Source organism: Tubulanus polymorphus, chromosome 4 (genome assembly GCF_964204645.1).
Source record: "Tubulanus polymorphus chromosome 4, tnTubPoly1.2, whole genome shotgun sequence".
Classification (NCBI taxonomy): Eukaryota; Metazoa; Nemertea; class Palaeonemertea; order Tubulaniformes; family Tubulanidae; genus Tubulanus; species Tubulanus polymorphus.
In genome coordinates this window covers 26,926,260-26,939,542 of record NC_134028.1, presented here as the reverse complement: position 1 = coordinate 26,939,542, position 13,283 = coordinate 26,926,260, and the positions used below count along the sequence as shown (strand labels likewise).

Below are 13,283 nucleotides of genomic sequence, written 5' to 3'. Positions count from 1 at the left end.
ATCGTCTCATATTTGAGCGTATGTCGGTAGGTCGTTACTGGTGGCCGACTAGAATGAGTAGACACGACTGACAGACTTTTACCGTGGAACGCTTTACCTAGCCCTCTACCAACGCTTTACCTAGCCCTCTACCAACGCTTTACCTAGCCCTCTACCAACGCTTTACCTAGACCTCTACCAACGCTTTACCTAGACCTCTACCAACGCTTTACCTAGCCCTCTACCAACGCTTTACCTAGACCTCTACTAACGCTTTACCTAGACCTCTACCAACGCTTTACCTAGCCCTCTACCAACGCTTTACCTAGCCCTCTACCAACGCTTTACCTAGACCTCTACCAACGCTTTACCTAGCCCTCTACCAACGCTTTACCTAGACCTCTACCAACGCTTTACCTAGCCCTCTACCAACGCTTTACCTAGACCTCTACCAACGCTTTACCTAGCCCTCTACCAACGCTTTACCTAGCTCTCTACCAACGCTTTACCTAGCCCTCTACCAACGCTTTACCTAGCCCTCTACCAACGCTTTACCTAGACCTCTACCAACGCTTTACCTAGACCTCTACCAACGCTTTACCTAGCTCTCTACCAACGCTTTACCTAGCCCTCTACCAACGCTTTACCTAGCCCTCTACCAACGCTTTACCTAGCCCTCTACCAACGCTTTACCTAGCTCTCTACCAACGCTTTACCTAGCCCTCTACCAACGCTTTACCTAGCCCTCTACCAACGCTTTACCTAGCCCTCTACCAACGCTTTACCTAGACCTCTACCAACACTTTACCTAGCCCTCTACCAACGCTTTACCTAGCCCTCTACCAACGCTTTACCTAGACCTCTACCAACGCTTTACCTAGCTCTCTACCAACGCTTTACCTAGCTCTCTACCAACGCTTTACCTAGCTCTCTACCAACGCTTTACCTAGCCCTCTACCAACGCTTTACCTAGACCTCTACCAACACTTTACCTAGACCTCTACCAACGCTTTACCTAGACCTCTACCAACACTTTACCTAGCCCTCTACCAACGCTTTACCTAGACCTCTACCAACGCTTTACCTAGACCTCTACCAACGCTTTACCTAGCCCTCTACCAACGCTTTACCTAGCCCTCTACCAACGCTTTACCTAGCCCTCTACCAACGCTTTACCTAGCCCTCTACCAACACTTTACCTAGACCTCTACCAACGCTTTACCTAGCTCTCTACCAACGCTTTACCTAGCTCTCTACCAACGCTTTACCTAGCCCTCTACCAACACTTTACCTAGACCTCTACCAACACTTTACCTAGACCTCTACCAACGCTTTACCTAGCCCTCTACCAACGCTTTACCTAGACCTCTACCAACGCTTTACCTAGCCCTCTACCAACGCTTTACCTAGACCTCTACCAACACTTTACCTAGACCTCTACCAACGCTTTACCTAGCCCTCTACCAACGCTTTACCTAGACCTCTACCAACGCTTTACCTAGCCCTCTACCAACGCTTTACCTAGCCCTCTACCAACGCTTTACCTAGCCCTCTACCAACGCTTTACCTAGCCCTCTACCAACGCTTTACCTAGACCTCTACCAACGCTTTACCTAGCCCTCTACCAACGCTTTACCTAGCCCTCTACCAACGCTTTACCTAGACCTCTACCAACGCTTTACCTAGACCTCTACCAACTCTTTACCTAGCCCTCTACCAACACTTTACCTAGACCTCTACCAACGCTTTACCTAGACCTCTACCAACACTTTACCTAGCCCTCTACCAACGCTTTACCTAGACCTCTACCAACACTTTACCTAGACCTCTACCAACACTTTACCTAGACCTCTACCGTGGAAAATGGAAGCCACTTGCAGTTTCGTGACTCGCGCACTGATCGGCGCGGTTTGAAAATGAGAACGATGACGTCACAGTAAGACGACTGGTATCGATAGTAATTGCGTTGAATGGTGTCTACGTTGGCGTCTCTTTCATCATGTAATTATTACATATCATCGAATCTAATTTACGCAATATTCACGCTGTTTCACAGCACCGAAATTCAATTACGACTTTCCGCGCACATTTTATGTATTCCTTTGATAGCGAAAAAGCTTTGTTGCTCGCAGTGGGATATCGTGGTTGTGATGTCGTGGTTGTGATGTCGTGGTTGTGATGTCGTTGTCCCCGAATTAGAAAACTAACTTGAAAGTTTATTGCCGCCTTGAAAAATCGATGATGATGTTTCGATGATATCTATCACATTACATATGAATATACTTATAGAAGGTTTTTTTCGGTAGATCTTCCGATGCGTTCAAACGGTCATTTCAGTTGAACACGCGCTATCAAAAGGTTTCACAGTTTTCCAAGAAACGAGAAACGAATCTGTTTTGAAGATTATGAAACATTTGCGGTAAAATGATTCTAAATATACATGCCGTTTCTTTTGTCTGTAAACGGTAATAAAAAGTTTCTCAGAAACATGATGTATAAATACTGACAGGAGTTTCCTTTATTTTTTAGGCCTCGGACTGTGTAGCGCATGCTCGTAGTCACTGTAGTCCAATGCTGATTCACTTTCTGTGGAAATTGGTTCGTATGGTACGTCCAAGATGCCGAAACGATTTCTTCAGCGGGAGGGGTGTTGTCCAAGATGAGCCACTACATGTAGACCACCCACGTGAACTTTTTTTCTCCAGGATTTGATTTAAAGTTTATCTAAAGTTTATAAAAAAGTATAAACTTATAAAAAGTAATTATTGTGGGGCTATTGTTGTTATGGTCACAAAACTCATACGTCATATTGTGTAATTATAGGTTGGCTAAATCAATTTATTACTAACGAATTATTGACACGAGGAGGCCATGTTTCAGAATGGTAAGTTCATGTTTATCACACAATCAAGCCACAAAAACCGATTTTATGTGATAAATTCTCTCACAGGAAAACCCATCCCCAAACACACTCAAAATCACAGTAGATACTAGAATACAAGTACAAAAACACTTGACAAATAGGCAAATAATTCGATATGTCTTGTCAATAACATAACATACGATTCTTTCTTGGAAATCCGTTTCCTCATTCGTATTTTGCAATCACTGGATTGTTGCGTAGATAGAGAGACAAGCGGCGCCTGGTTGGAAATTGAACGCAAACTAATAGTCGGCCAAACATACTCATATTGATATGATATTGAAGATGACAGGCACTTCTCGGCGTAAAGAAGAACAATCACCAAATCGTCCCGGCGTCTACTTCCATGAATGTAGATTGCTGGCGATGCGTCCATTTATTTCATGCTCTACGTAAATCAGTTTCCCGTAAAAAACATCCCATTTACAAGAAATATGATTATAGAGATAATTAGATACGTGGAACTTTCTGTGAACTATGAACAATCCCAGAAGCGAATCCGTGGCCTTCAAATCCGGTTAAGCGTTAAACTTGACGTAGTAAAAATAGAATTGGCTTAGATAAACCAGGCGACGATTGATACGGCGATAATAAAAACAGTTAAGCAGTTAAACATCTTAAAACAGGTTTTCATCAACTGCCCCCAGAAATCAAACGCGAAAGACCGAGTTACAGTACTAGTAGCGAACCTAGCGGATCCTCACTTGCCACAAAGGAGAAGTTTTCCCATCGACCTTCTAGGTGCTACTAGGTCGAGATATCGCGACAATATAGCTGAAATGGGATTGCGTTAGGATCTGAAATGGCCGAGGCGCGCTATTTGCTATCACAAAGAAACACTTCAGAATCTATACGCGCCGCTGAGACCTCCCGATGGTTCTACATTTTACCTTCGATGGAGACAGTAGAGAGTGTAATTACCACCAATAACAAACCCACAGTTGAAACGAAGAGTGTCACTGAATTATAGCTATCGACAAACTACGCGGTATAACTGAGAACGTCAACACAATTAGAGCACGACTGTGGCTTTTCGTGTCTCTTCTAGCTTTTATCTTCTCACTGAACGCGGTTGCGTTCCTATCATCCTGTCACAAAGATTACAAGGCCAGGAAAAATATGGTCGTAGCAAAATACGCGTAATAAATCGTGTGGTATCTAGTATAGACGAGTTGCCTTTGATCAGTATGCTGTGTAAATGGTGTCGTTTGTGCAAAAAGGGACGAGCTCGAAAATATATTTCTCTCAAAAATATCTAAGAAAGTGGCCATACTTTGCCGTTCAGGCTACAATATGGAATTACGTTGAAGTTAGATTAGAGGGGCGGGGTAACTGTAAAACAGGCAAATCTAATTCACACAGCAACCGAAATGTGCTAGGAGAGCTATAGTGAAGTGCTGACGATAAGTTTTGTAAGGATTATCATGATGATGATGGTTTGTCTATTGTTTTGGGGTCGGTTCGAATTTTATGTTTTCATTTAACAATAAGGAGAAGAGAAGAACGACTGGAATTCTATTTTTCCAAGACGATAGCATACACGTCACAACCTGAAAGTGGGCTGTGTTAGTTTTTTTTTTAAAGTCGAGCCGGATGTAAGGGAAGTAAAATAAACGCCCGGTACAGCTTGAGACTGCAGTGGTCTATGCCTTTTACGCCACACTTGTTCTAATTATGTGCAATTTCCTGGACATCATCTCAGGGTTGTTCGAATGGCTAATATACGGCGGTGTGTTGCTGACTTGGTTAATTATACATCCAGCAGATGACAGCAATGGGAGACAAAATAAATACCTTATTTGTGTCGTCGTAATGGTTAAAGGGTTTAGCGCCAAGCTCAGAACTAACTTGTCGTCTGTCTATCCGGTCAAGGTCACCAACGGTCGAGAAATGCAAGTCCGCTAAGATATTGGATACGCCAGGGGAACAACTGTTACTTTTTTCGCTTCATAATATTCATAAGGGCACTATTTCTCTCGCGGCGGCGCCCTACGAATAATGTATCATGATGAAATAGAGTTTTTTTTTAGAGTTTTAAGTAAGACTAATCCCAGGACCACGCATTAAAACCAGACCAGAGGCAACTACAAGATTAACTTTATTTCATAATGACTTATCTATTGCCGGGGATAAAAACATAAAGCGTCTTTTTTATATATCGCCTGCAGTGATTTAAACACCAGTCCATATTCTATACTGTCTATGATAATCGCCTTGTGTTGGATTCAATATGATTTAAGCCTGACAGTTATTCCAGTTACCATGATTTAGTGTAATCCGTTATAAACCGCCGTCGGTCGCATCCGGTCTCGGTGCGGTTTTTAGGCTACAAAAATCCAGATTTATCCGCGCCGAAAATGTCAAAGTATAACATAAGTTTTTCTCACATCTCTGACGGAAACGAATCCGCAACAGCAGAAAAAAAAGTTTGCAGATCATTTCCGCGCAATTCTTCATCCCTGTGATTAGATCTATTTCTACCGTGTGCAAATCCATTTATTGTTTGCGACGACGGTAGCGGTTTTCTTCGACCAATTTCAATATAACAATAAATAAGTTTTGTTCCGGAAACGTAGGCACTCTTATATAAATGTAAAAGCAAATAATGGCAGCTCGTTCTAAGCTCGGACGCTGTTCGAGTCATCGTGAAGCCCGTCTTTTTATAACCTTAAGATCTGATTTAAAAAATGACTCGTATAAAAAACGTCAGTACCTTTAAAACATTTACTATTCATCTTTCTGCTCATGAAAACAAACTGGTCAACGTATCGAAAATTCTATTCTGAGATAATTTGGGAGATTTCGAACTCCAATTTGTCTCGAGTTGTTGTAAAACCTGTAAGCTCTGCAAGAAGTAAGTAGTAAATAAACCTTTAAGATAGATTTTGTGAAATCGGCTCGAAAAAGATGCAGTATTTCAAGTAGTATTTACTTACATACTGTCTCTGTTTTTTTCACGTATATGGGTGCACTGCCCTCCCACACGTGATCTGAATGTTAAGCGTGACGATGATTGACGAACTCGTAATGTGAACTTTCACCAGTTCGCTTTTACGACATTTGGCGCTAAAACGGGCGGTAATTGTTTCCGTCCAACGATCGTTCATCATTTGCCTTGTGTTCCGTCTCTTTATAGGTAATATAAATAGTTTATAGGCGAACAATTGGATGGGTAGTGCTGCTCCTGGTGATGCTGCTGCTGCTCCTGGTGCTGGCGGTGGTGGTGCTGCTGCTGCTGCTGCTGCTGCTGATGATGATGATGCTGGTGCTGGTGCTGGTGCTGCTGCTGCTGTGCAGCTAGTGACCTAAACCGGTTTTATACTTCAAGAACACTATTCTGTTTGTCTAGTCTGTGTGTGATACGTTCTGTTTGTCCAGTATGCACGCGATACGTTCTGTTATTTCCGGCGCACGCCGCTTTCTGGATAAAGAACCACTGCGAAAGAGGCGTACTAGATAGTTTCATAAGTTTCTCTGAAATATACACTACTTTCAGAGAGGTAATCGATAGAGCCATAAGGTAATTACTACACGAGCCTTCTATTCAATTCGACCAATGCGTCGTCAATAAATTGACAATACGTAATCTGATTTGTAAAACCATTGATTTATAGCTAGGGAGATATTTTTTTCGATGGTTTGATTTATGGCTTGATCTCAATTATCCTGGGTAACTCACTATTTCGACGTGTTTGTTATATACGGCTATCGATAGTGCTAAATTGAACATCGATTTTCCGCAGTTAATATACATAAACAGAGCCGGCAACCGAGGGAGAGAGAGAGAGAGTTCCATCTGATTCTTTTTTTGGTTCGACGGATTTTGCGCCGACTTAATATAATTACATCGAAAATCCATACATCACAGCAGGCGCTTCCTTCATCAAACAGAAATCGATGAATATATGATGCATTATTTGTCATATCGACCGAACATATCAAAAGTATGTCGATCGTTTAAAAATTGTTTTTGTTGTTTCGGGTTGTTATATCCGTATCAATAAAGTGGAACGGATTTGTTTTCGCTCGAGCGCATCAGGGATGAACGTCTCTCGTCTTTCAATAATCCCGCACTGTGTATAGAAAGCGCGCGCGCTCTCAAACGAACATCTATCACTGTTTGAACAAACAATATTTCCACAAATCCGATACGTCGTATCGCGGCACAGAACGATTTTTATTCGCGTAATCGACGGTCTAAAAAAGATCGCGGTTCCTCTATGAATTGTTAACGATTGACCGGACTAGATCAGCCACATCGACTGACACTGATTTTCCAGCCGGTTTGACGTTGTCAGCTCAATGGCTACGCAATCCAAACATAAGTCCGGTGTCAGAAGCAAACGTGACGGGTTCAGGCCGCGGCTGCCTGTGGGCGTTTCATATAGATTTCCTCAGATATGACTTTACTTCAAAGACTGAATTGTATTATTCCCCATAGCTATAAGAAAAAGATATCATCTGCGCTTGAACATTATAGAAAATCTCTCCTTTCATTTTTTATCTGTTTAACACCAACTGATTTGTGCAGGTCTCCGACTTGGGAAGGAATGTATTTTCTTGGAGATGTAAAGAAGATCGGTTTAAACACATATACATATACATATACTCTCTCTCTATCGCCTTCAAAAGATCAGGTACGGCATGCAACTCACGTTCTGGGGAATAAAACTGCTGAAAAAGAACTTGATCTGAAAATCAGATAGTAGGTCTTCATTGCGAGCAACTCTTAAACACGATAGAACATTCGACCATCAGGATCCAGAGTTATATAGAAAAAGATATAAACTCTGCTTATTCGATTTATTGTAAAATAGCGGCTGAAAACTCAAAGTCTAATCCAAATGAACAGGAATCAATCGGTCAAACTGGGGTAGAATGCTTAGTCATGCTTGGACCTAACAACATAATCCAAGACCGCATTTTATGTATACTTAAGTCAAGGCAGGGCAAATGCACTTTGAATTTTCACTCTGTCCTAACTTTTACTTACTTTTGTTCAACTAATACCTGTTTCTGTACAGGATCATAGCCAATCTATTTCGAGATGTTTAGGCATTTTATGGCATTAATTTTCTTCGAAACTTTAAAACACGTTCAATCATCAGGAAAAAAAACTAATTTAACTGATTAATCTAATTTCAGTTGACCAATCCTAAACTTGGCGCCGTTTAATTAAACAACTCCAGTCTCTCAATCGGGATGTACTTTATACGGTACGTTTCGCTGCAATCTTAGCGATTTCTTCTGGTGTGTATAAAAACTAAACGTACGTCTCGAGTTTACGAAGAATAATTGATCAGACAGTGACAGATATAACGAGAATGAATCGACTGCGTGCGGCAGCAACTTACTGCAGCTTTACGCGCAGAAAACTACCTCTAATTCTTCAACCAATACATTACCTTCAACCGATAGAATGTTTGGCCATTTGCTGATGGACTCCAAGTCGGCGTCTCATCAATCTGTCTATTTCTTGAATTAATTCAATGAACATCTATTCCTAATGGATTTACTAATGGAGACTCCCTCCGATATCGGCTCGGATCCGTCTGATTTAAAATATTGACGTTAATAATGAAAAACACGTACGAAGTCGACATCAAACGGTAAAAGTTTCTCTCCCTCCCGCCCGCTAAAAGTTTTCCTCCCTCCCGCGCGCGCGTTCCATCTCGAATATTTCTAAACCCACGAATACACGGCGATGATTTGTGTAGATGATACCTTTCCATACATGAATAGAATTTCCCGCCATTATGATAAATCATAATAGGCTGGCGTATTATTGTCGTGCTGGCTATCATCAGTGACTGTTGAATCCTCTATCCGATAACATCAATTTGCGACGAATTTCGAAAATTGCCCATTAGTCGTTGGACAGACGGACGAGAGCGGATGGAAGCCATTACCGCAGATTTCACTGCTCCAGAAATAAGGTATAGACTTGACGGAACGTTCACTTAGGACCTGAAAATAAACTTCGTGTTCTTTTCTCCTGTGATTTAGATTAACGATTTACCTAAAGATGTAACTTTCCTCTCCGCCCTCTTCAGCGGTCGAGTTGGAAAAAACATCGCGAGACTCTGTCACGTTCCACCCCCGCCAGGGATTTCACTCTCATTGCATCGTACGCCGTATTCCTCCCTCAGCATTGCGAATTCTACTCAACTATATCAAAACGCTAAACGCCCTGGGAACATTTCATATCTTAGAATCGTATTCAAAGTGGTAAAACAGGTGGCGTTTGAATCAATAATTTAATTAAGCCAAATAAAGATGTTATAAAAACGTGTCATGAAAGTTTCAAACTCCATTAACACGAATAAACTGCGAAACTATCATTAGCAATTCAGCGAAAATAGATTTATTACGGGAAAGTCCATGACCGATGTATATTTTCTAATGTTTTATTAACGATTCCCCGACGTTCAGGGACGGCAGATTACTGGTAGATTAGACCCGTGATTAGCGGCTTGATACATTGAACGATAAAAAGTATCATATGCACTCACTCAATTTTCACGGATATTAATCTTTTAGATACAATCTTTAATTGATCCGAGTGCGCGCAGCGCCGCATATTTGAAAAGTCATATACCAGCGATATCGGACTAGATGTTATGACCGGCCGGGGTCAATTCTAAGTTTTGGATCTATTCTGTATCTCCATGGAAGATATTTCACAAGTATTTAAAATGTTACGTTAAAAGTTAATCATGAATATTCTTTCACTTACAAAAAAAGTTCATTAACCAAAATTCTATAATCACGCTCATTCCTGGCTGGGAATTTCCATTTGTTTGTTGAATACGAAATGAAACTACAAATCACAGAATTAATGAAATATGTGTTTATTTTCCAACATTTTCTGAATTTTTTTCGCCAACAACACCGTCATTACTTCTCAAACTACTGAGTGCTGTTAATCGTTAAAGAATAAACAATCCATTTCATCAATTCTGACATTTTTATATCGTTTGAAGACGTAAGAAACTGAGGAAAACATCAGACTAAAAACAGTGAGAGTAGGTGAAAGTGTCGTAAGTACACCTCATCACGATAACAACCTCTTTCTTTATTGACTCAAGTCTCGCCGGAAATCAGTGATAGTCGCCGATTAATATTCAACACACACACACGCCTTCCACGTGTTTACCGAGAACAAACTTTTCCCGTTGATTTTTTAGCGACGGTCGCCGTGTTGGTTATTAATGTCTGTCGAAATGCACAAGTCATGTTTCGTGATGCATGTATAGTTGAGTATGTGATAATGAAAAGTGCCGCGTCATAACGCGTTGTGTTTGTGTGTAAACCCATCATATCGTCGAGTATTTTATAGCTAAGAAACTTCTAATTTCTGCGATCGTTATCCGTTCAGTATTGAGCACAATATTTTAATTTCCGTACTTACATTCGGGTCCTTCCCGAAAACTTATGTGAACGTGGGTTAAGAAAACTCTGAGTGGATAACTGTAAAGCTGAACGCACACGACGCAGCGAAACAAGGAACACGGAAATTAACATGTTTCATCTCAAAAACTCCTCCCGAAACCACGTTTCACGTTTCTCATTAAGGCACGTGACACAGGGAAACGCCCGTAAACATGTTTCTGTCTCCAGGTGCCGTGTCTATGGGCTAAAAATATACCTGTAGGTTTTTCTAGGAAGAAAATCGCCCGATTTTCAATCGAATACTCTTACTGGGCTGGAGCGACTTCATGCGATTTCTATTTACTGCAACAAGTGGTCGAATGTAAGTTCATCGGAGGATAGGCATAGTTTTGTTGCACCAGTTTGCTAAGATACCTGGAAGCATGCACAAAATTGCGAAGATATGAACGGTTATTGTTACAACACTGAGTTAAAGCGTCTATTAATAATAAATACAGTGTGTACGAGGTAGCGGGAACATGCCGCTCGCAAATCTGACAATCTCTATAATTTTTTCTCCCTCCATCATTAGTAATCCTTTCCTCGATGACGTAGTATACCAGTGATAAAACGTGATTAAACGAATACAGCGCGATATTCGTATTTACGAAATCCGCTGAATAAACTAATGGAGAATCTATCCGGGATATTATCATAGTCGAGTTGGCGCCGATTCGAATCCGAGTCCTGAGCTTTTATAATAATGAATTATTACACACACGCGCACTGGTCTCCAGCCTAGCCCGTGCAGTAGCGTCACTACGGGCTGCTCGCTTTCCTTTTTAATAATACGGACAGTTTGGTGGAAACTGCGCTCGAAGGTAAAACGTCAATTTGTGATGGCGCAAATACTCTCGCAGTTCGAAGCTTACTTCCGATGTAGTTCATTGCTATTTATGAGTACATGTAGGCCAACTGGACCTGGAGTAGCACAAGCTCACAACTTCAATAGATTTCTTTTATTAGTTTTCAATGCGAACTTTTTTTCGGATTTTAGGCGGTTCGTCGCAGTTCGTTAATTATGATAACAATAATATATTTGCTTAAACAGCACAACTCTATAGAAACATAGTCATAACACTTTACATTAGACTGAAACATTTAAACATTATAGCAGCTTGTAACTAATAAGTGTGTACAGTTATTTTGAAATTAAGGGTTTTGGAATAAAAGACCCTGTCTCTCTCATTCTCCATCCAAACTCCATCTTTCCCTAGCGCTTTATCCCTGTCCTCAACTATCCCTCTTCCCATCTCCCTCTTCTCTCCCACTCACTGCACGTACTCTCCCCCCACACAGTCAGACCTTTTCCAGTTGCGCCGGTCGTGCGCATTCTTCGTCAAATGCTATATACAACACTTCAAAAGCGATTCTTTATTATATTTGTTGTCAGTACAAAATACATGACAAATTTCATTACTCGCATAGGCTTCACAAAAACCAGGAAACCGGAATAAATTCAATAAGTAACGCATCGCATCATATGCAAATATTCTTTTTGTGGCTTTTGATCGGCAAATAGAAGATTCGAATTTAGTTCCACAAGTCGCTCATTTGAGTTTGTTATTGAATTTTGAGATGTACGTATTTGACAGAATATTTATAAGGATTTGGTGTTAGAACCAGTGATGCTCGGAGTAATCAGAATTCCAAGATTGATGTTACTGAATGTTTGTACAGTTTTTCTTGTACGGTCAAAATTAACTGAAATAACAAACATCACAGTTCGATGAGTTCACGCAGTGATAGTTTATTTATCTTCACGCCGCAGTTGTTTGGTTGATTGTGATATATGATATACAGTGTCTGTTCCAGAGATCGAGGCGAATTAATGATCCGAAAATAACAGAAGTTAATACACAAATATCAGAGATCGGAGATCAGAGCTAGTATTCAGAGCTAGCATTCAGAGCTAGTAGTCGACTTACATTCTTCATTGAAACATGCCGGTGCGAATGTCGTGAGAGTCGTGGGCCCACAGTTCAACAGCCGTAGCTTAGACCTACGACCAGTATAATACCAACTTAGTTATGTAATTACCAATCTAACAACTCTTGAACCAGTTTTCAAATAATTTAAGAACATTTCTGGACTTTCACGTCTCGATAATGGATTCAGCCCCTGGGTCCAGTTCGAGCCAACTTAAATACAAACCTGGGTCTAGATTAGTTCGTACCTTAATAGAACTAAAATCAACTAAGACTGGTATTAAATTGTTACCTCGGTTAATGAACAAAAATGAGCTTTGAATGATCTAAAACCAAACAGGGCCTGTTGTAATAACCATCAATCATGATTCTGGCAGCGCTATAGGCCTACCACACTATAACGTTCTGACTTGATGTGTTTCAAAATTAATGGATCCACAAAAATAACTTAAGAAAAGTTACGAATTGTTGGAATGCGAGGGAGACGTCGATACATTTTCAGTGTAAATCTGTCAATCGGCTGCGATTGATTGCACTCACTCAATATTGCACTCATTGAATTTTGCGACCGTGACAACTGGTTCCATGGTGTAGTGGTTATCACATCTGCTTAACACGCAGAAGGTCGCGGGTTCGAAACCCACTGGAACCCATTTCTTTTCACGATCTTTTCATTTCAATTTTACATTTCACATTGCTGATACCATTTGTACATTTCAGTCAGATCAGTCGGTTCATTAATTGTCGTCTTTTTGAGAAAAGGACAAATTATGAAATGTTTCGCGTAAAACAAATGGCAGACATTTTATCATCGGATTGAAAACTCGAACTAATGGATGATACAATCTTTCAGTGATTTTCAGACAGACTATCTGCGGCGTATGGTTATATCAACGATTTCATCTAAGTCGAGAAATTGTAACGAACCAGATGAAAGTATCATCAATCATTTTACATGTATCAGTGTATAGCTCGGTGATTTGTAACTGTCATTATTGTCTCCGAGATGTCATCGAGTATGT

General features: G+C 40.7%; 1 non-coding gene across 1 annotated transcript; it reads left to right on the top strand.

Moving 5' to 3' along the window:
• The first annotated feature begins 12,840 nt into the window (after positions 1 to 12,840).
• Positions 12,841 to 12,913, top strand: Trnav-aac (transfer RNA valine (anticodon AAC)). Its single transcript has one exon. It is a non-coding gene; the product is annotated as a tRNA-Val (tRNA).
• The last annotated feature ends 370 nt before the right edge of the window (positions 12,914 to 13,283 follow it).